We start from the raw sequence: 22,878 nt of genomic DNA, 5'->3' as shown, positions 1-22,878 counted from the left end.
TCCACCAACTTAAGTCTTACTTTGAGTAGTCCACCCAAAACGACCCATTGTATCACTATTCACGTTTTGCAAAAGAGTCCTTGTCGAACCCTTTGGTCAACTATGATAAATGTCTACTTCTAAAACTTCCTACTTTTCCTCATGCATCCTTTTCGCTTTCTTTCCTTCATTTTCTTCTCGAACCTCCAACGTCCTTCTCCCTCACGATCTCACTCCACCCCCTCTAGACACGTCATATTGTTAATAAAACATATTTCAATATAAATTCTTCCACAAGAAAATACATTCAGCACACCTTAATAACTTTAACCATACCGGATCTTCTTATATGAAGAAAATCCATAACTTCAACCTCCTATATTATATATATATATCTATCTATATATATATATATATATATCTATATATATATATATATATATATATATATATATATATATATATATATATATATATATATATATATATATATATATAGATAGATATATAGATATATATATATATATATAGATACATACATACATACATACATACACTACATACACTACTACAGGGCGGCACGGTGACCGACTGGTTAGAGCGTCAGCCTCACAGTTCTGAGGACCCGGGTTCAATCCCCGTCCCCGCCTGTGTGGAGTTTGCATGTTCTCCCCGTGCCTGCGTGGGTTTTCTCCGGGCACTCCGGTTTCCTCCCCATCCCAAAAAACATGCATAAATTGGAGACTCTAAATTGCCCGTAGGTGTGCATGTGAGTGCGAATGGTTGTCTGTTTGTATGTGCCCTGCGATTGGCTGGCAACCAGTTCAGGGTGTACCCCGCCTCCTGCCCGATGACAGCTGGGATAGGCTCCAGCATGCCCGCGACCCTAGTGAGTATAAGCGGCTCAGAAAATGGATGGATGGATGGATACTACTACAGTGAGTGCACGAGTAATAAGTATAGTATAATTAACCCTATATATATATATATATATAGGGTTAATTATACTGTACTTAGTCTCCAATTCATGGATGTTTTTGGGATGTGGGAGGAAACCGGAGAAAGGAAAATCATTATTTAAAATATAAGAATTTTTTTCACATCTTGATACCAAGGATATCGAAAAAGGTTTGGTTGCAAAAGTAATAAAAGTAAATATGGATATTTTTGGAGTGTTTGGATTAAAAATCTCGAATAACAGCTAATAAAATGCATTAACTGACCAACAAATAAAAATCCAACTAAGAGTCCAAATTGCAGATGTAATTGTCACGGGAAAATCCATACCCAACTGAGAATATACTATATGTATAATGCGCATTATTGAAAATTAAATAATTTGTTTTGGGGGGGGGGGGGGGGGGGGTAGGTGAGGGGTTGTGGATTATACAGTACATGAGAAATTACGGCACTCATATTTAATCATCCATCCATCCTTATATTTTATACCTCCCCACACCTCCAAAATGACAACTTTTCAGGAAAAAAAGGGAAAAAGAAAACATCTTGCTTGAATTTCCAAACTTTGTTCAAGTTGGTATTACAGGATATGTTATATTGCTATCATATACTGCTGCACATTCACGTCAACACAACACCACTCCAAAATTATGTTCAATCGCGAATTTAATGTGCTAAAACATTACGCATGCATTACGGTGTCTAATAAAAATGGTACGGACACAGTGCCATGCCCATAAAAGTCTAGCCCAGTCACACAACCCCACCAATGTACAAAAAGTATTGAACTTTACAAAAGCAAACACCTGTGTTACTTCATCTTCCCAAATTCTTTTTCAGAGGTGAGTGATGCAATCAATAAGAGCAGATTAAACCTGTTTACTGTGTATAGGCGGAAATAAATCTCCACAGGCGGCACGTTGTCGATTGGTTAGAGCGTCTGCCTCACAGTTCTGAGCACCGGGGTTCAAATCCCGGCCCCGCCTGTGTGGAGTTTGCATGTTCTCCCCGTGCCTGCGTGTGTTTTCTCCGGGCACTCTGGTTTCCTCCCAGATCCCAAAAACATGCATGGTAGGTTAACTGAAGACTCTAGATTGCCTGGTTGTTGGTTGTTTGTTTATATGTGCCATGCGATTGGCTGGTAACCAGTTCAGGGTGTACCCCGCCTGCTGTCCGATGATAGCTGGAATAGCCTCCGGCACTCCCGCGACCCTTGTGAGGATAAGCGGCTCAGGAAATGGATGGATGGATGGATGAATCTGCACACACTTCCCTCATGTGTCTGTCTTCCCTCTGCAACTAAGCATGAGAGAAACTGATTTTAACAAAACAAGCCTATTCAAATGTATCTGACAGTAGAATATTATTCAAATGATCTTTGGAAAAATCATGTCTGGCACCATCTTATGGCTCGAATTTTATTTTAATTATTATTTTAAAACACAGCGACGCAGTGACCGACTGGTTAGCACATCTACCTCACGGTTCTGAGGACCTGAATTCAAATCCAGCCTCGCCTGTGGGGTTTGCATGTTCTCCCCATGCCTGCGTGGGTTTTCTCCGGGTTCTCGGGTTTCCTCCCACACTCCAAAAACAAGCATTGTAGGTTAACTGACGACTCTAAATTGCCCATATGTGTGAATTTGAGTGCGGATGGTTGTTTGTTTGTATGTGCCCTGCGATTGGCTGGCGACCAGTTCAGGGTGTACCCCGCCTCTCGCCCTGAGTCAGCTGGGATTGGCTTCAGCACGCCCGCGACCCTAGTGAGGAGAAGCCATACGGAAAATAGATTTTAAAAACACACCATGCCCGAGGAAAAATAGGCTATCAGAGACTGTAGAAACAGAACGCGTAGACAAGATGTTGTCAATCATTTGTCGTGCACACGCAGGCAAACCCAGAAGCCTTGTAGACTTGGTTCTTTGGCTGGATTATATCCCTCCGGTTATCAACAAAAGTTGAAAAGAAGGAATTGGACAGTTCTCAAGACAAAAAAAAAAGGGTAAACATATGTAAGCGTGGTGTCCTACGTGGATGCTGTCTAGCCACTGCTGGTCTCCATACACGCACAGTACACTACACCCCTCTTCAAATGTCAGTGAAGAGCTGGACAAGGCTTTGAAATCACAGTGCAAAACATGTAGCTATGCATAAAGCATGGGTGCTCTGTATGAAAAGGCAAGCGGGTGTGACATCTAATCCCCCCTATTTTTGTGTATGTTTAGTGTCAGTCCAGTAGCTTCATAGCCTAGTGATTTCAGTGGTGGAATAACATTCAGTGAAACAGTGGACGACTGGTTAGAGCGTCTGCCTCACAGTTCTGAGGACCGGGGTTCAATTCCTGGCCCCGCCTGTGTGGAGTTTGCATGTTCTCCCCGTGCCTGCGCAGGTTTTCTCCGGGCATGTTTCCTACCACATCCCAAAAACATGCATGGTAGGTTAATTGAAGACTCTAGATTGCCTGTAGGTGCGAATGGTTATTTATTTATATGTGCCCTGCGATTGGCTGGCAACCAGTTCAGGGTGTACCCCGCCTCCTGCCCGATGATAGCTGGGATAGGCTCCAGCACTCCTGTGGCCCTTGTAAGGATAAGCGGCTCAGAGAAGGGATGGATGGATGGATGGAATAATGTTCAGTACTGTGGTTAATTTTGCACCAGACAGTCAGGGATTGCACAAACACAATAGAAGTAAATCCATGCCATCCGGTTTTGAATCTGAATTACTAACTGATTTTTTTTTTTACAATCAAAATATTCTATGTACTTTTCTTTTACTTTTCACAAATTCAGCATTCAGTTCAACATTCAGCTGCAAATTCAACATTCAGTGTCAAATATTCAATGTATTTAACATTCAGTGTAGAGTTCAACAGTTGACATTCAATATTCAGTTGCAAATTCAACAAATTCAACTTTGAGTGTATTTTTCACATTTTTGTGCACGTGCCTACAAATGTCACTTCCGGTACAGCCAGGCTGAATCATTCGAGACAGCAGCATTCAGTGCTAACCAATCATGTCACGCGTGCTGACAAGGCCATGTGCACATTTTGAACGCCATTCAGAGGCAGCCATGTCTACTAATGCGAGCAATTAGCAGCTTCAGTGATTTATTATTATTATTATTTTACTATTTATTGGTCAATTGGGCTGGCAACCAGTTCAGGGTGTACCCCGCCTCCTGCCCGATGATAGCTGGGATAGGCTCCAGCACGCCCGCGACCCTAGTGAGGAGAAGCGGTACAGAAAATGGATGGATGGATGGATTTGTCAATTGCACTCGACACATTGCACACTAACTGAATTCATCTCACAATTCATTCGATAAAACTTGAAAATGAGACTTATTGTTGAAGAGACTAGGATTTGACTGTATAGGTAAGTTGGCTCAGTATAAGTATGCTCCGTTCACCCCCGGGGTGTCGGTCAGAACACAATGGATATGAGAGTGGAGTTTGGTCTAGCAGCTTTAATAACGATGCAGGCACAGGTAGGGACAGTACAGACGTTACAGTATAGCAGGCAGGCAGGCATGCAGGATGCATGGTACAGGCACTCATTACACATTTCTAGGATTCACAGGATACGTGGGCTTGTTAAGTGGGTGGAAACTGTCGTGTGGGGCGACTGTGCTATGTGTGTGTGTGTGTGTGTGTGTGTGTGTGTGTGTGTGCGTGTGGTTCTGCAATAAAGAGCAAACAATGGGAAGTATTAGTGGATGATACCTTAGCTCAATATCAACCTGCTGCTGGATAGGAGAGGTTTGCCAGCCTTCCGGAGCCTCAGCTTTTCTGGGAAGCTTTCACACTGGGATTGCTTGATGATGAGGATCTCTGCCTGGTGGTAATCTTCAGCAGTTGTGCCACAGCATCGTACGGTTCGATATTGGGCCTGAATGGCCACTCTTCAGGGGGTTGAAGGAGGAATGTGGGCCCTTGGCTCCACCTGTTGGGCTTCACAAGGTCCTGCAGTCTTTTGCCCCTTGTGATGTCGTCAGCGGAATTCCTTGCTGAGTCTACATAGCGCCAGGCATGGGAGCTGGTGAGTTTGTAGATTTCTGCCACTCTGGTGCCAACAAAGATCTTGAAGCAGCAGGACTCTGACTGCAGCCACATCAGCACCATTGTGGAGTCTGTTCAGAGGATGTTTCTGAGCAATCTTTAGCGCAAGTTCCTCCTCAATGAGCTAAGCCAGCTAGGCTCCAGTCTGGTATGGACAGAGGTTGACCCCCTGGAAGACCCAGTCTAACTGGTTCAATGGCAGTGATCAGGTGTGGGTGGTCGGAACCGATAAGAACTAATGGTCTGACATTCTGAAAGGGTTGGATAGGTAAACCAACCAGGTGACTGTACCTCTTCTGGAGTCGGTCCATTGGGTAGGACTGGTCTGCCAAACCGAGTCAAGTGGCTGTGAAGGCCCTGGAGACTTGGAAACTGGTCTTTCGATCAGCAGCAGAAGTAGAGAAGGAAGGACACTGTAGAGCCGCGGAGAGTCTGGACGTCCTGCCTGATGGTCCGCAGGGGGAGGTGCTCACGGGTGCCTCGTAGGCCAAGCTCACGGGCAGCTGCTGACAAGAGCATAGTCCTTTCAGACCCATCATCCAGGATGGCGTAGGTGATTATGCTTCAGGTGCCGTGATGAAGAAACACTGATGACCTTCAGTAGAACCCTATTGTCCTCTGGTGGTCGGTCAGCAAACAGGACTTCAGTTGCAGGGCTCACCTGGCAACTGTCACTGCTGGGTGATGGTCTTGATCATCTATCATTTACTTCATGCAGAACCTATAGGTGTTTGCCTTGACATGGGCCGCAGTGCTTCTTCAGGTCACACTGTGCTGCTTCGTGAGGCCTTGCCCACCCTTTGTTGGTCTTGAGCCAGTCTGTAAGCTTCTCCCTTGTCAGCTTTGTGAACCTCTGGATACCGGCTGAGGAAGTGCTCCGCGTTTTCAGAGAAGGGACAGTCGGGCTTTGTTTCTCCCATTCTCCTTGGAGCCTACTATAGGTGGGCTGTTCTCCTCCGGGGCCTTTGCACCATGGAGGACAGTAATGGTTTGTTGTCCTTGGCGACCCTCTGACCTGGGTGCTTGCTTCTCTTTTACCCCTGTGGATGGTGTCAGTCCGTCATAGTGTTGGCACCACGATTCATATTTGAGCCACAGTGCCATATCGAGTAAAGTGCGAATGGTTCCTGGCTCACAGACGGAAGTCTGCTCTTTGTTTTGGAGGCAGTTTACTTAGCAGTCTCACCACATGCGACCCACACCAAAGTTCCACTTCACCATCAGTGCCCAATGTCTTTAGGAGGCCGACCAACGACTGGACCTGGAGGGTGAACCGCTCGAAGGTTACGATGTCACCCCGGCGAACATCAGGTGAGTCTAATACACTTGCGATTTTCTTGAGAGCAATTTGGTGGGGCTGATCAAATTTCTCGTTAAGGGCTGATGTGTCGGTGTAGGGCGTCCAGGAGTTGAGATAGATATTTGTAATCAGCTTTGCCTCTTCAAACTTCAGTTGTCTACCAGGATGTGGTACTTGAAGAGTTCAGTGCCATCCACTGGTAAGAAGTTGTGTAATGCTATCTTTAGACATCCAAACTCACAAGAGTCACGTCGGCTGAAGTATGGTATGGTCGGGCGTGGCCCCCTGTAGGTCTGTTCAGTGATACCTGCTGAATTGTTGTACAGTAGAACAGGGGTCTGCTGGTCCTGTGTCGGCATCCAAGGGACTTGCTGTCTGGTAGGTGCCCTGACTGTCCAGGTGTATAAGTTGCTGCATAGGACGGGAACCTCGGAGGTATATTTTGTGCGTATGCAGGCTGATGGTAGCTTGGAGGTAGCTGAGGTGTATACACAGCAGGATAAGGTTTAGCCCTAATGGTTGAAGGCAGGAATGTTGGCTGGTACTGGTCCATGATCTGTGAAGGCGTCACTTCTCGGCTGATAGCTGACATGGCTTGGCTCTTCATCAGCTGTAGTTCTGCCATCAGCTCTTTGAGTCGATCTGTCATCGTTTGAGCTGGCGGTTCATCACGGTCCGCTGTGTCGGGCCATGGCGGGGGGGTCCAGCCAGTCCACTTCATCCAAGAGGATGAGGGTCACTATGGCTGATGGAGTATGGCATAGATTGCTGAAGGTTGATGACTTTGTTGATTAGCCTCCGCATTTCCACCTGAACTTCCCGGAGTGCAGCCACCTTGGCGTGCATAACTTGCTGCGACTGCTGTAACAAGCCATTCTCGTTCTGTATGTGCCTGAGCTCGCTTCTCAATGTGTAGTTTTGGGTTACAGGATGAGTCGAAGGTGGTTCTCGAACGTCCTCCCTGGCCTCTCTCTGTGGATACCGCAGGTGGGCTAGCTGCCCAATTACAAACATTAATATTTGGAACCTTTCTAACACTTATAATACAGCTATTATTTATTTGTTGATTCTGACTGGCTGACGCTGGATGCTGCTGTCTCGATTGCTTCGGCCTGGCTGTCACAGAAGTGTTGTTAAAAGGCGTGTGCACAAAAGGTTTAGAAATACACGTACAATAAGTTAAATTTGCAACTGAATCTTCAATGTCGAATGTTGAAATATACATTGACTGTTGAATTTGCAACTGAATACATGGAATATTTGACACTGAATGTTGACTTTGCAGCTGAATGTCGAATTGAATGTTGAATTTGTGAAGCTGAAGCTTAACGTTTTGATTGTAAAAAAAATTCTGGTCGTAAGTGACATTCAAAATCTGATGTAATGGATTTACTTCCATAAAACACTATCATTCCATGTCTTTCTGTCTGATGATACGGGCCAGAGGAGACCTGCAGGCTGCAGAGGTTTGGAGCTAAGTGGAGGAAGATGAGGTGGGAATGACAAGGTGGAGGGATTGTGGGTACCGAACATCAGCGAGGAGCACACATTTCGCAACAAATGAAATAAATTCATTTGTTGTGAAACAACACACAGATCTCAAAACACATTGGGGGCCATTGATTTCGGAGAGGGTAGTTTTTACTTTTTAAATATTGATGAATGAAGAAAAAAAAATGGGCTGCAGCACAAATGTTCACATCCTGGGCAAAAGGGAAAATGCTGGGGAACCACTAGGGCTCGATCTGTGGACATGCCTACTACATACTATACTTGTGTGTTTATGTATTTGTCAGATGTGACAAGACATTTCCAAAAATAACTCTGCTTACAGCAAGGACCGACCGCTCTGATAAACGCACACATGCACGCACACATGCACCCACACATGCAGGCATGCACGCACACACACACACACACACAGCGTTCCTTTCAGGATCATCAACCTTTGACATTTTGAGGTACTAGGTTATACTCTCACAGAGTGTAAACTTCATGATTTGGTTTGCTCTCAGTTTGATTACTCATTTAACTTTTTCTTAATATGCTCACTCACAGGCAGTGTAAGGAAAGAAGACCAGCTCTCATTATGTTACTATTCTTGAGCTATGGGAAAAGTGACAAATTATGCAACACATGATATGAGTATGAGGAGAAGCGGCTCAGAAAATGGATGGATGGATGATGTACAGTATGCCAAAAAAGTAATGCTTTATATTTACATTTAATTCCCTTTATTTGGACAAAATAACAACTATTAAGAATTATCTATTAACAACTAACAACTTTTGTTTTAGTATTGAAATATTTAGTTATTATATAAAGGCATGCAGGGCAGCAGAGTGCTTCACTTAGCACTGTTAGCATCTTGCTTTGAGGTGAAACTATTGGACAGCTGTTTTTTTAAATGTAATAACAGTTGTCCAGTAAAAAATAGTGTCAACTCAAAGCAAGACAATAACAGTGCAAAACTACCGTATGATACAACATATTAATATCCGACCCGTATGAAGAATCTTTGAAGATTTATGGGGAATGAAATAGCAGTGTAAAGCAAGTTCTCCAAAGGGTAAATAAAATCGCTTTTGTAATTCAGGAAGAAAACCCGACATGATTTAAATCAGTACCAAAAGCCGTTCTCACTGTCATGTTTGTTTTCACCACCATCAAGGTGAGGAGAGATACAACCGTTCACTCTGCCCCCAGTCAAAGAGCACTGACACAGAAATGCTTCCTGGATACAGTGTAACCACACACACAGGCGCACAGATGCACCTACAGATAATTTGCTGTCTGTATGAGTATGTGAATGTCGATATGTCCGCAAGGTCTGTGAGTCATGGTGTGCATCATTGTATGTGTATTTATTTTTGTCTACTTCAGACAAACCCTAGATTTCTACCTGCTGAGGTTGCAGGTGTTATATTAGCTTTTATTCATTGCTTGGAAAATGCTTTTGCTTATACTGACTGATCACAGAGGGCATTCGTTTTGCAGAGTGTCCTTTACATACACACCGTTGGAAAACTGAAGATTTAAAATGTCAACCATTAGAGTACTGTATAGCTAAAAAATAACATTTCTCAGGTATAAGGAAAAATATTTGTACTCCATCTATTCATTGGAAGGACTCAATTTCAGACAGCCATAAATTACTTTCTTAATGAAGGTTTTTCTTATGAGCTTTGCGAGTAAAGAATGTTCCAAAAGCACGTGACTGAGAACAGCATGTGGACGTTAAAGGGGGAAGGGTGCGAGTGAACGCTAAAGGTACGCCCCCAGTAGGTATATAGCGCCGGTATGTGCATTGTGCAAAACAACATCGGTTTGGCTAAGGAAAATGGCACCTACGAAGAGACACGCTTACGAAGCACAGTTTAAACTGCAAGCTATCTGTTACGCGGAGGAACATGGGAATCGAGCAGCCGCGAGAGAATTCAAGAGCAACGGATCCATGGTTCGCAAGTGGAGGAAGCAGGAAAACGGCGGCATCCTTGCTGAACAGCCCCCCGGCAACGAGACTGACTCCAACAATGACGAGAGGGAACCCGGCATGTTTGATGGAGAGCTTGCCCAGCTATTCATTTCGGATACAGAAGATGTGGACTTTGATGGATTTGTGGATGAAGATTGATCAAAAAATAATGTGAATACTTTGTTAAATACTTCAATAAATTACAACCGCATGCATGCTTGCGTATGTTTTAGCATGCATGCATGCTACTGTATGTTTTAAGCTAGGGTATGTTTTACCATGTCTGCGCCCAATAATACGGTCCGCATTATGTATGTGTTAAATACAGAAATAGACACCGTCACTGAGACTGCGCCTTTTAATACGGTGCACCTTATGGTCGTGAAAATACGGTATTTGTGCTTTTTGCTGTTACAGTATAATTACCCATTACAATCAGCAACGTGAGCTACAACGCATTCGCACCATGTGGTGATCAGTCTTTTCTCTAGACCTATTTACTTTTTGTGACCTATAAAACGCTTGCTTAAAATCCTCAATTCCATTACCCCAGTTGAGCTGGGTACTCAAGCTTCATCCACATTCCAAAAACATGGTTAGTTGAAGACTCCAAGGATGGATCTCATTTCTATATTTGGAACTTCCTAGCTCCTAGCTCCTTTGTTTACATGCTAGCTCCTCCCACCAGAAATTCCATCGAAGAGTGATGATACGGACAGAGGAGCAAGGCAAGAGGACATAAGAATGTTTGGGGGAAATAAGACAACCGTTCCTCAATGACGTCATTTCATGGAGACGTCTACTAAAGATGATGTAGCGATTATAGGTCAAATAAGAATTGTAATTACCGTATTTCCGCGACCATAAGGTGCACCGTATGAAAAGGCGCAGTCTCAGTTACGGGGTCTATTTCTGTATTTAACACATACATAATGCACACCGTATTATGCGCATTATGCATGCATATTATGCGCATACGCATGCATGCTAGCGTATGTTTTTAAAAAGGCAGGGGGATCAAAACTGAGTTCGGTTGTACTTTATTGAAGTATTTAACAATGTACATCCACAAATCCATCAAAGTCCAAATAATCATTAACTTAATGATTATTTGCTAAAAACAATAAAGTTGATCAGTTGATAACGTTGATTAACTTAATGATTATTTGCTAAAAACAAAGTTGATCAGTTTGAACATTAAATATCTTGTCTTTGTAGTGTATTCAATTAAATATAGGTCGAACATGATTGTATTCAGTTTTTATTAACACAACTTCCCAACTTCATTGGAATTGGGGTTGTAGATCCACTTTGTTTATCCTTGTTTATTTCTTTTTTTTTTTGTCAAGAATTTAGTTGTCATTGTTTTGTTTTCTTCCTTGTTCATGCTCACTGTCTCGTTCTCCTTTTGGATGAGTAAAAGTCCACCTACAAAGCTTCAACAATTAGTGTCCTCAGTTCCCAAACGCTTATTGAGTGTTGTTAAAAGGAAAGGTGTTGTAACACAGTGGTAAAAATGGCCGTCCCAGCTTTTTGGGAACTTGTTGCAGGCATAAAATTTAAAATGAGTGAATATTTAGTTTATCAGTTTAAACATTAAATATCTTGTCTATCTTGTCATAGTGTATTCAATTGAATATAGGTTAAAAAAGGATTTGCAAATCATTGTATTCTGTTTTTATTCACATTTTACACAATGTCCCAACTTCATTGGAATTGGGGGTTTGTAAATCAGGTTGACAGCATCCCTCACTACCACTGTCCTCCAACGGGTTTAGGGTTTGCCGCCCCAACAGGCACTGACGACCTTACGGCCACAGCTTCGGTTGGCTGCCTCAATAATGAGGGCACGGAACATGGTCAGCTCGGACTCAATCTCCCCTGCCTTCCCCGGAACGTGGTTAAAGTTCTGTCGGAGTTGGGTAAATCCTTCTGACAGGGGTCTCTGCCAGACGTTCCCAACAGACCCAGACAATACGTTTGGGTCTGCCAGGTCAGATCAGCATTGAATCCCATTTTTGGAGCCAACACACCACCAGGTGTAGATCAGTTGGGGGCTCCGCCCTGCTCTTCAACCAGGTGTCTAAAAATAGGCGGCCACATGTCCAATGACATGACCACAAAATCAATCATCGAATTGCGGATTAGTTAATTGCGGATTAGTAGATTAGTAGTACCACATAGTACCACTCGGGCTCACTATCATTGCCCACGTGAAGTCACCCAGGAGAAAAAGGGGATTCCCCAGCGGGAGCGCTCTCCAGCACCCCATTCCAAGGACTCCAAAAAGGGTGTGTACTCTGAGCTGCTTTTTGGTGCGCAGGCACAAACAGCAGTCAGAACCTGTTACCCTCTCATCGAACAGGGTAAACCCCAGTGTACAGGCAAACCAGTCATACCGGTATGACTGGTTTGGGTGGCAATTTGTGCTTTGAAGGAAGGTTTGGAATTCTGTCCTTTTTGGGGAGTCGGCGATGTGCGTTACACAAACAGGAGAATTTCTCCGCTCATGATTTGGCCTTCAGACCTGCCATTTTCAAGCATAGCATGAAGTTTGTTGGACTGCATGGAAGCTCTATCTTATCAAAGCAAAAGTTAGAAGAGCTGCAGTATTAGTATTACTGTATAGCCTATATTAGAATTTCGCCAAGTTATCATCGTTAGCGTCTGACAAACGGGACATACAGTGCCATGAAAAAGTATTTGGCCCCTATGGACAATTTAATCTTCAATTAACCTACCTGTTTTCTGAATGTGGAGAAAAACCAGAGTACCCAGAGAAAATCCACACAGGCACAGGGAAAACATACAAATTCCACATAGGAATGCCCGATTTGAACCCAGGACCTCAGAACTGTGAGGCTGATGTGCTAAATAGTAATGCACCATGCCGCCCAGACTGATTCTTTTCTGGTGATTTATTGATTGAACAAGTCTGGAGGTAATCAGGCCCGAGAAAAAAAAAAAAAAGTGATTAGCCACAGTTAATTCATGATGTAACAAGGGGGGCAATTGATTTTTTAGACAGGGTCAGGGAGCTTTGAATATTTTTTTCCTTAATAAATGAAATCACAATTTAAAAACTGCTTTTAATATTTACTTGTGTTATCTTTGTCTGATATTTACATTTGTCTCATGATCTTCAACACTAAAGGAGGGAAACAGCAAAAAATAATAATAATAATTTGTGAAGGGGGCAAATACTTTTTCACAGCACTTTACTGGAATATTTGACTCGAAGTTGTCATCATGTAGGGGGTGGGCATATTTTTGTTTGGCATGCAGCACTTACACGATACCCACCACAAATTGAGAAATGTAATTAGGCAGGTTGGTGATATAGTACTGCCCACACAAATATAAATACAATCGATCTTTGAATATTGGATGCTTGCTTTTATCTTAATATTCTGAGCTAGTTAGAGCAGTAAACCTTGCCAAAAGCCCCTAGCGCTACCCCCAGTCATCATGGGAAGAAAAGCCATTCTCGACATTGGCTCCCCAGTTGAGTGGGTGAGGGGCGAGAACAAGCTCAATTTCAGGAGACAGGACCACCCCCTCAAAACAATATAATTTCAGTGAGGCTTAAATAATAGGGTGTGACACTTGATTTGTAATTCTTAATCTTTCGCATTTTTTGACAAAAGCGTATCAAATACATGTTATGAAGTCAACTAGGAACTGTTTTATTAATTGTGAGAAAACGCCATGCCACCTTTAAAGTTCACTTTGCTGTATAAATAATAACCATCAAATATTTTTAGCCTCTCATTAACACATTGACTCATTCCATTGTATTACTTTGACCCACATCTTAAAATAATCTTTCCTTCCAATGGATTGTTTGCATTTTACAGTAGAACACTTAAATCTAGCTTATGAGTATAAAATAGGGCTCTGAAAGGAGCTAAAATACATTACCAGACATTTAACTGGACTGAATTTGTTTGGAAAAAATTCATTCATTCATTCAATATAGGTAATGCTGCATTCAATAAAATCATATATTATATTGAACTGAATGGCCACATACTGTTAGGTATGGAAATATTTGGACCATGCCTGTGTACCGACCTCTGGATAAGTACTTCTGATATTGTTGTTATTAATTGTCAAAAGCTTGTTGTATTTTGTTTCATTCTTTCCATTTTTGCTTAGACAAACAAAAGAACGGAATCATGCATGCCATCAGCATGAAGTCTCACTCCTTTCTGTCTGTTTTCCTGCTCTGCTTATTCCCACACACGCTAAACACAATTCTCACAATACTTTCCTTGTGCACAACAAACAACTACCTCACACCATGTTATCCCCTTATCACGTCTGTTTGTTTTCTGTTTGTTTGCTACCCTTCTATGTCTTTGCTGTACTTAAATATGTCATCCCTGGTGGACCGCCCTGGATCCCTCAGTGTGGGACGCGTCCTGTCCATCAGTGATGATATCATCGTTTATAAATAACATTTATAAACACAATACCATAAAATGTATTGAAAACTGTCAAAAAAACAACAACAAAGACTACATAGAACCAATCTATTTAAAATTACCGTACACGCATCTATTATATGTCACACTTAACTTTTATGTCATGGAATGTCAATGGCATTCGATCACAGGCAAAGAGAAATAAGATTATGGATTATATCACTAAACGCGGGCATGCTGGAGCCTATCCCAGCTGTCATCGGGCAGGAGGCGGGGTACACCCTGAACTGGTTGCCAGCCAATCGCAGGGCACATACAAACAAACAACCATTCGCACTCACATTCACACCTACGGATTACAATTCATGCATGTTTTTGGGATGTGGGAGGAAACCGGAGTGTCCGGAGAAAACCCACGCAGGCACGGGGAGAACATGCAAACTCCACACAATATGTTTAAGTTGACAAAAAAACACAAATTTACAGCTTAACCAATAGAAAGTGCTCCATAGAACACAGTTTACTCAATACACTATACATAACATGGGCTTCTCTCCATCTAGTATATGCGTGCAATGCACCAAAACTACCCCAGACACCTATTTTCATGCTATATGGGAATGTACACCAATTCAATTCTTTTGGACTTCGGTTACGCTGAAATTCTCGTATATGTTGAACAGCAGGATTACCCTTTCACCAAGATTGTGCATACTGGACGACTTAAGGATAATCGACCTCCCAAATAAATATTCACAATCAATACTCGTTGCATTAGCTACCGCTAAGAAAACCATTTTATTAAACTGGGGGGGGGAAAAAAACAATCTATTAATATTAATCACTGTCTAAATCTCATCATTGAATATATTGCGTTAGAAAAAATATCAGCGGAATGTAAAAATCTATTACATAATTACACAGATACCTGGTCACCCTTCTTCAACATGCTGAATCTAGATCTTTGATTCCTCTGCCTGAGTAGCATGCCACCTGACAATAACAAGACTATATTGTAAATGTGAAAGTAAACTTTTGCCTTCTGTATTCTTTGTTGTCGAGGTTGTTTTATTTATTTATTTTTTTCCCCTTATTCATTTATGTCCTTTTTTTCCCCCTCGCACTTTTGACTGATTTGCACGATGAAAGGACACGTGCATGGAGTGGGGATCTTCGCTTCTTGACCCTGTGCATGCAGTCCCGGTATCTATGGGGGCGGGACTATTTTACTCCTTCCCAACTTCGGAGGGAGAGTGTGGATCACTGGGTGGACTTCCCGGGTGACTCGCTCATGTTCCACGGGTGCTGGAGTGGTGCCAGCTGGCGTCCATCTTGGTCCCCTGTTCTGACTGCTGGTGGGGACGGTGGGGCCCCCTTGTCGCTCAGCAAGCCTGCGTCCTCCTCTTCTCTCCATTCCTTGCATCCGCTGCAGTCGCCTCCTCCTCTTCTCATGAGGGGGTGGGGGTTCCTTGTGGGCTGTGGGGAGCCTGCTGTGGTGTTTTCGTCCCTGTCCGGCCTGGGGAGAGGGTGTGGGGGGTTCTACCTACCGCACTCAGGGGAGGGTAGCGGGTGGGGGGTGGGTAACTGGGGGGTGGCACTGGGTCCCTGAGTCCTATTCCAGGTGGCCAGTTTTCAGGGCGGCTCGGTAGGGCTGGTGGACCCCCCTGGATCCCTCAGTGTGGGACGCGTCCTGTCCATCAGGCCTCTGTCGGGTGGACTCCTGGACCCGACCCCGCATCTCGATCGGGTGGGTGGGGTCCTCAGTCCCCGCGTTGCAGGCACAGCAATTTCAGGACACTCCTGTCGTTCATTGTGCATGCGAAATGATGTCAATTCACTTGCATGTGTCCGCAGACCCACACCCCTGGGATTTATTCGCTGGGTGTGGGCCCATTCACTCATTGTGATAAATAACTTATGACTATGCAAATTTCTTGGGTATCCCCTCACTCACACTCTGGTCCTATAGACTTTTATAATTTACTGTACATAGCCACTCCAACCACACTTCAGTTGTACACCTGGGTTCACGACCCTTGTCCTGCATGCTTCCCCTCCTGTCCTTGTCCTGTCCTATCTTGTCCTGTCCTTCTCTCACACGGTGTAGCGTTACTGCCCTATTCAACACTCATATCCTATGTATCACTGTTTTAGGTATATAATGATTTTCTTTCCTCATCTTGTTTACAGTTAGTGCTATGTCTTTTGTTGTGTTCTTTTCTCAGTCCCCTCTAAAAACCTTGTTCTTTTCTACTGATCGACTTTGATTCTCAATAAATATCCATCAAAACACTAAGAAACAACAGTCAATCATAAAAAGTCCACTGTGACACAATAAAACTGTTCTGGCATAAAAGGGATACAGATCCTCCTTTCTGCTTGACCTAACAGCCGTAGAGGACAAAAAAAAAAAAAAAAAAAAAAAAAAGGACCCTGTCTTACAGCTGGCCAAGAAGTGGGAATGCCTGCAGCGCCTTTCTGGTGGAGCAGGTGGAGTTGCAGGTTGGGGACATGGAAGTCTGGACTTCCCTGTGACTCGGATAAGTGTCAGAAAATGGACAGATGGATGAATAGATGCAATTACATGCACTGATTTCTACTATGAAAGATTACTACATGCCCAAGTGGAGTGGCTTCTCTGACTACCAGTGATGCACCTCGCAGTGGCAAACTGATGCATTATGCGAAATCCAATAGTAGTTGCGTGTTAAAATACAGCTCTTGCCATACTGAGAACATAGCAGTTTCTTTAAAAAACATAACAATGATCAGTAATGGCTCAGAGGCTCACTAAAAGCAAACACTACCAACAGCTCCAACACTATACTCAGTGGACAACAAAATGGAGCTCATCTAATGGGAAATGAGAAACTTGTTTGTACTGAAACTTGAGAGCAAGTAAATCCCGTATAAGTACAGTACCCACATTTTTTAAATATAAGATTCAGAATCAGATTCATCTTTATTTGCCAATGGTTTTACTCTAAGAACATGTCCCATTTTCCCGATTTTGCAAGTGTGCTTCCAGAGCAATGGGTGTACATACAGAAATTTACAAAATTTGTAAGCGCGAGGTATGACAACAAATAAAACTGTGACAGCTAGGTTCATAATTCAATGCCAATTGGCTAATTCTGTTCTGCTATAATCCTGTTTACTTCTTTCACTCTGGACTATTTCACATTTTTTGTACCACACTGCTGCTAAGCATTGTCATGCAACTGCAAGTGGTACAAATATGAAGCAAAGACTAAAAGATACATTCCTGGTTAAATTGAGACAAGGCCCAACCAAGTTTCAAACTCAAAATCTTCCCTGATCGTCTCCAGCAAGTCTTCCAGACCTGGAGCTCATTTTGGTCGTCCAACAAAAGCTTAGGGACAAACCTGCCACACGCCTTGGGCATCTGCGTCTCCTGCACTGACATAGATCACACTGACTCCCTGTTCAAGCTGAAATCATCTTCACCATCAATCTGCGATCACGTCGGACAAGCTGGTTTTCTTTGTCAATGCTCTCAGCCATCACCTTCGTAGGCCATTTTGGCTTGGGGTCATCCTCGACCTCCTCACAGCCACTCTTGAAAGCGCTTAGGCAACTCAAACACTTGTGAACGCTACATCGAATCTTCTCCATTTGTCTCTTGAACAAGTTTGAGATACTCAGTTTGCTCCATGTTTGTGCCATCTTTTAACATTGCGTTACACAATAACAGAAGTGAAGAATATTGCAGTAAAATAGTGTCAAAATGTTACACTGTCACATAAGCAAAAGGGATAAAGAAGAGAGGAAAAAAATCAAAGCCTGAATATTATAAAAGAATGAAAAAGTTGAGGCAGATCTAGTCTTGATTCTCTTGAATGACAATAAGCCTGTGAAACTGTACCTTTCCATCCATGAACTTCTAAGAAGATTTTCTGGCTCTGATCTTTTTAGCTGCTTTTAATGGTATAACTTTGCCTAAACCTTCGGCGAACACATTGTAACAAAATACCACCGCATCTCCATCCATCCATTTTCTGAGCCGCTTCTCCTCACTAGGGTCGCGGGCGTGCTGGAGCCTATCCCAGCTGTCATCGGGCAGGAGGCGGGGTACACCCTGAACTGGTTGCCAGCCAATCGCAGGGCACATAGGAACAAACAACCATTCGCACTCATAGTCATGGCTACGGGCAATTTAGAGTCTCCAATTCATGCATGTTTTTGGGATGTGGGAGGAAACCGGAGTGCCCGGAGAAAACCCACGCAGGCACGGGGAGAACATGCAAACTCCATTAAACCCGGGTTTAATGGAGTTTGAACAGAACTGTGAGGCTGACGCTCTAACCAGTCAGCCACCGTGCCGCCCCACCGCATCTCATGTAATGCACAACATTACAGAAATGTAGTATACTAACAAATTATGGCATCTACAGTATGATAGACAAATTTCTATCACCTACAACAATACTATCTGTTCCGTTCCACCACCACCTTTGATTTGTATGCATATACTATTTGTATAAAAAATAGCTGGGTCTCTAATCAAGTGTATGTTGGCTTTTGTTTTAATTATATCTTATGTCGCACCAGGCTGTTAAGCGGCAATTAAGCGGCTGTTAGGACCACAAAAAGCTCCATCTTTTTGTGGTCCTAACAGACTCCATTGGTCCCAATGGAGTCCATCCATTGCAATGTAACTGTAAAAAAAAAAAAAAAAAAAAGAAACTTCCTTATTATTTTTTAAAATGAATGAAAATAAAGGTAATAATTTCCAGCCTCATAAACAAGGTATGGTTAACAACAAATGCATTATGTAAAATGTGTATTTTTAAATACAAAAAATGAGAGTTGGACGAGCTGCTGCTGTGATAGACTGTATTGCTGTTTAATTCAGATTCATGAACCCCTGTCATGATCTGTGTTTTTGTTATTTGGATTATATTTGGTTTTGTTTCATGTTATGTCTTGTTTTCTTGTGACCCGTGTAGCGGACATGTGCACCGCAACTTTGAGGCGCCACAGAGACTCGCGACCACCTGAGAACCCCAACTCCTCCACGCTGCCCTGCTGTGAGATGGCGACTAGGACAGGGCCTGGTCTACGTCAAGTGGACCTTAACCTAATTAGCAGCTTCCCGTCAAATCTTGATTCCTGTCTTCAGAAGACCTCTTCCCGGACCAAATGGTTGGGGAAGACTATGTGGTTAATATTCACCCATGCGTGTTGAGGCTCCACCCACTGGCGTTGAGAGGAACTTGTGGACGTGCCTTTGATGTTTGTTAACGGAAGATAAAATGTCCGTTTTTATATCTTGCAAACTCGGTCGAAATATTTCAATGTATGCCTTGGTGTCTGTGTCCCCCATTCTCACTTTGACAGGTCCTCTGCAAGATTTTGAAAGCTGTTCATGATTTGAAATCAAACAGTACGAAATGTTGTATTGAACAACAAGTAACCGATCTGCCACAACCAAAGTTTACACAATGATTCTATGCGTGAAAGTACAAAGTTGGGAGTGTTTTAGATTAATATCCTCCACATCCACCCTCCACATCCCGGTCACCAGCTCTTCCAGCTCCTTTCCTCAGGTAGGCGCCACCGATCAATGCAAACTAGAACTAGCAGACATTCCAATAGCTTCTTCCCGCTTGCAATCAACTTCTTAAACACCTAACCTACAATTCCATTGCAACATGCTGGCAATTTTTTGTCTTTTTGTCTTGAGTTTGTTGTCGCATTTCTGTCGGGTTAGGGTTAGTTATATATTATATATCCATCCATCCATCCATTTTCTGAGCCGCTTCTCCTCACTAGGGTCGCGGGCGTGCTGGAGCCTATCCCAGCTGTCATCGGGCAGGAGGCGGGGTACACCCTGAACTGGTTGCCAGCCAATCGCAGGGCACATACAAACAAACAACCATGCGCACTCACATTCACACCTAGGGGCAATTTAGAGTTGTCAATTAACCTACAATGCATGTTTTTGGGATGTTGGAGGAAACCGGAGTGCCCGGAGAAAACCCACGCAGACACGGGGAGAACATGCAAACTCCACACAGGCGGGACCGGGGATTGAACCCAGGTCCTCAGAACTGTGAGGTTGACGCTCTAACCAGTCGTCCACCGTGCCGCCTATATTTTATATATATATATATATATATATATACTACAGTGAGTGCACGAGTAATAAGTATAGTATAATTAACCCTATATATATAGATATAGATATATATCTATATATATATAGATATATAGATATATTTGCAATATATCCAAGAGACTCACTGTAGTAGTCTCACCACGCTGCAGTATTTGCATATCTGTTGTTGAACAATACTGGCCACTCATGCCAGAGTAGCATCTGCTCCATTTGCACACTGACTGAAGAGTATCAGCAACATTTGCGCAATCAACATTGTCCCAGACTATCGTACTACTCGCTTGAAGTCTCGGCGCCCTTTGCACAATGGTTATAGCACCGGACTATTGCAATATTAGTCATTAGAACTCCTTTAAGTGCGAGAGGTATATGAATGTATCGGATGGTTGGGGATAGAAGTGCATGGTAATACATGGATATGATTTGAAGATGTCTTTTTCACAAAAACCTGTGGAAAACGTACAGAAACTATTAAAGCCTATCGAGTCTGCCAGCAAGAAAAAGAGAGCTTTTTCGGTTCACCTGCGTTTGCCTCTTGTTTCGTAAACCCTTCTGCATTACCGTGTCTTACTGCAGTACCGTGAGCTTTCTCACAATATCGCAATAATTATCGTACCGTGAGATTAATACCGTGGTAAAACCGAACAGTGAGATATAGATATGGTTACATGCCTACTTTTGATCAAATGCTGCATCAGTTCACAAACTAATTTCACAATTCACAACTCTACGCCTATTATTTTCCATAGATGCATCAATTGTGTCCCTCCATGTTTGCCGCACTATTATTGTGTTGAGGCTGTCATGGTGGAGGACCCAAATACAGGGAAGCTGGGAGGCAAGGCGGGAGTGCAGGAGTCTGAAAAAAAAATGTTATTTTCACAATAACAAAAACACAAACAAGACACGTGGAATAATCAAAAATACTTTAATGAATTGTCAAAAAAAAAAAAAAAAAATGATTCAAAGTAACAAATAAACGTGGGGAAATAAAACACTCACCACCACAAACAGGGAAATGGAGATGATGGTACTCAGGAAACTTTTGTCATCTGACGACAATGCACCGACTGACAGAAAAAAGGGAACTAAATAAAAGCAAACAGAGAAGACAACAAGGCACACCTGGACAAGAAACAAGTGGCTGGAGGGAGCTTAATGGTTAGGGACATGGCTTAAGAGAACAGGTGGAAATGCAAACCTAACGTGCAAGACAAGCATACAGGTGTAGCGATTGTATATCAAATAAGAATTGTAATTAATTTAGGATAAAGTAATAAGCCGGGAGCGATGTTTACGTTACTTCCGGTTTATTGTAATTTTGATTTATTTGTTAAAATCAAACTAATGTCTCGGAAAGGGCACCACGTCAAATTTCGCAAGTTTAACTTTAGGCGAAATGACGACAAACCTTTCTAATCAGTCTCATAATCTGGAAGTTGCTACACTCTACGACATTTTGAGTCCGAGGTTACAGAGGTTTACTTAAATTCAAAACACACACAAAATACAACCACGAGTGGAATTTGATGGTATAGTTAATGAAACACACAACTACAACCACAAACTACAACAAAAAAATATCACTTAGGGTAAACGAAAGAATGAAAATCAGGCATAAGAAAATGGAAAAGAGGACATCGTGTGTGGTTGCTGGGCTAAAATAAATGACCGTGTGAGCGATTAATGCGTTGAGTCAGAGTGAGAGAAGGCAAAGTTGGGATTTCGTATGAAGCTAGTAATTTCCCCACAATAATTACGCACTGATGTTGTACATCATAGTAAGGATTGCAGTGTCGACACACAAACGCAGATCAGCGGGTCTTTGGGGTGGTCTTCCTCCGGACCTCAGGCGGGAAAGACGCAGATTCGGTTGAAGAAAAACCAGATGCACAAAAATAAAAAGAAATAGGAAAGGAAAGTTGTTGTCCCATTTGGGATGCACTCATAACTTCCCTGCCTCTGGCCCTCAGGGGCGTGCGGGACCTGTCAGGGATTCCGGGAGTTGCTCGTTGAGGCCTCGCCGACCAATCCTGGCTCGGGAAAGCGATCGGATCCGCATGGTCGACTTCTTCAATCGAAAACGCCGGCGGCTTAGTTGCGGCCGGCGATCGCGCACGTGGTGGCACCCGGAGGCGCCCGAGGACAAAAAGGGAACAAAAGAAGGGGGAGATGGTGGTGAGGTGCCAGCACACGTAAGGGGAGAAGGAAAAAAGAAACCTCAACTACACTCCAACTCCAACTCAACTCCAACTCAACTCCAACTCAACTCCAACTCAACTCCAACTTAACTCCAACTTAACTCCAACTCAACTCACTGAGAAAGGTGTTAGTTTAAAGTTAAATACCCCAGGGGCGGGGCGTAGGAAGAGGGAGTGCCGACTTGGAGAAGACCACGCCCAACAGCCTAAATCTTGTCTACAAATTTGAGGAAATGGGTTATTAAAATAATATCAGAATCATCTTTATTTGCCAAGTATGTCCAAAAAACACACAAGGAATTTGTCTCCGGTAATTGGAGCCGCTCTAGTG

At 43.1% G+C, this 22,878-nt stretch overlaps 1 protein-coding gene across 5 annotated transcripts in view; it reads right to left on the bottom strand.

The window, feature by feature from the left end:
* The window catches only part of glra3 (glycine receptor, alpha 3), a 111,043-nt gene that overhangs the window by 77,727 nt on the left and 10,438 nt on the right, over positions 1 to 22,878 (bottom strand). Inside the window, exon 2 of one of the 5 annotated variants that reach the window (XM_061679833.1) lies at positions 2,101 to 2,238. The exons of 3 other annotated variants lie outside the window; for them this stretch is intronic. The gene's annotated coding sequence lies outside the window, so the exon portion shown is untranslated. Of the gene's footprint in view, positions 1 to 1,814; positions 1,912 to 2,100; positions 2,239 to 22,878 lie in introns of those variants that run through there. One more of the 5 variants, XM_061679834.1, reaches the window with a different exon arrangement.

This window comes from Phycodurus eques, chromosome 6 (genome assembly GCF_024500275.1).
Source record: "Phycodurus eques isolate BA_2022a chromosome 6, UOR_Pequ_1.1, whole genome shotgun sequence".
Lineage (NCBI taxonomy): Eukaryota > Metazoa > Chordata > Actinopteri > Syngnathiformes > Syngnathidae > Phycodurus > Phycodurus eques.
This window is presented reverse-complemented; position numbering and strand designations above follow the sequence as displayed.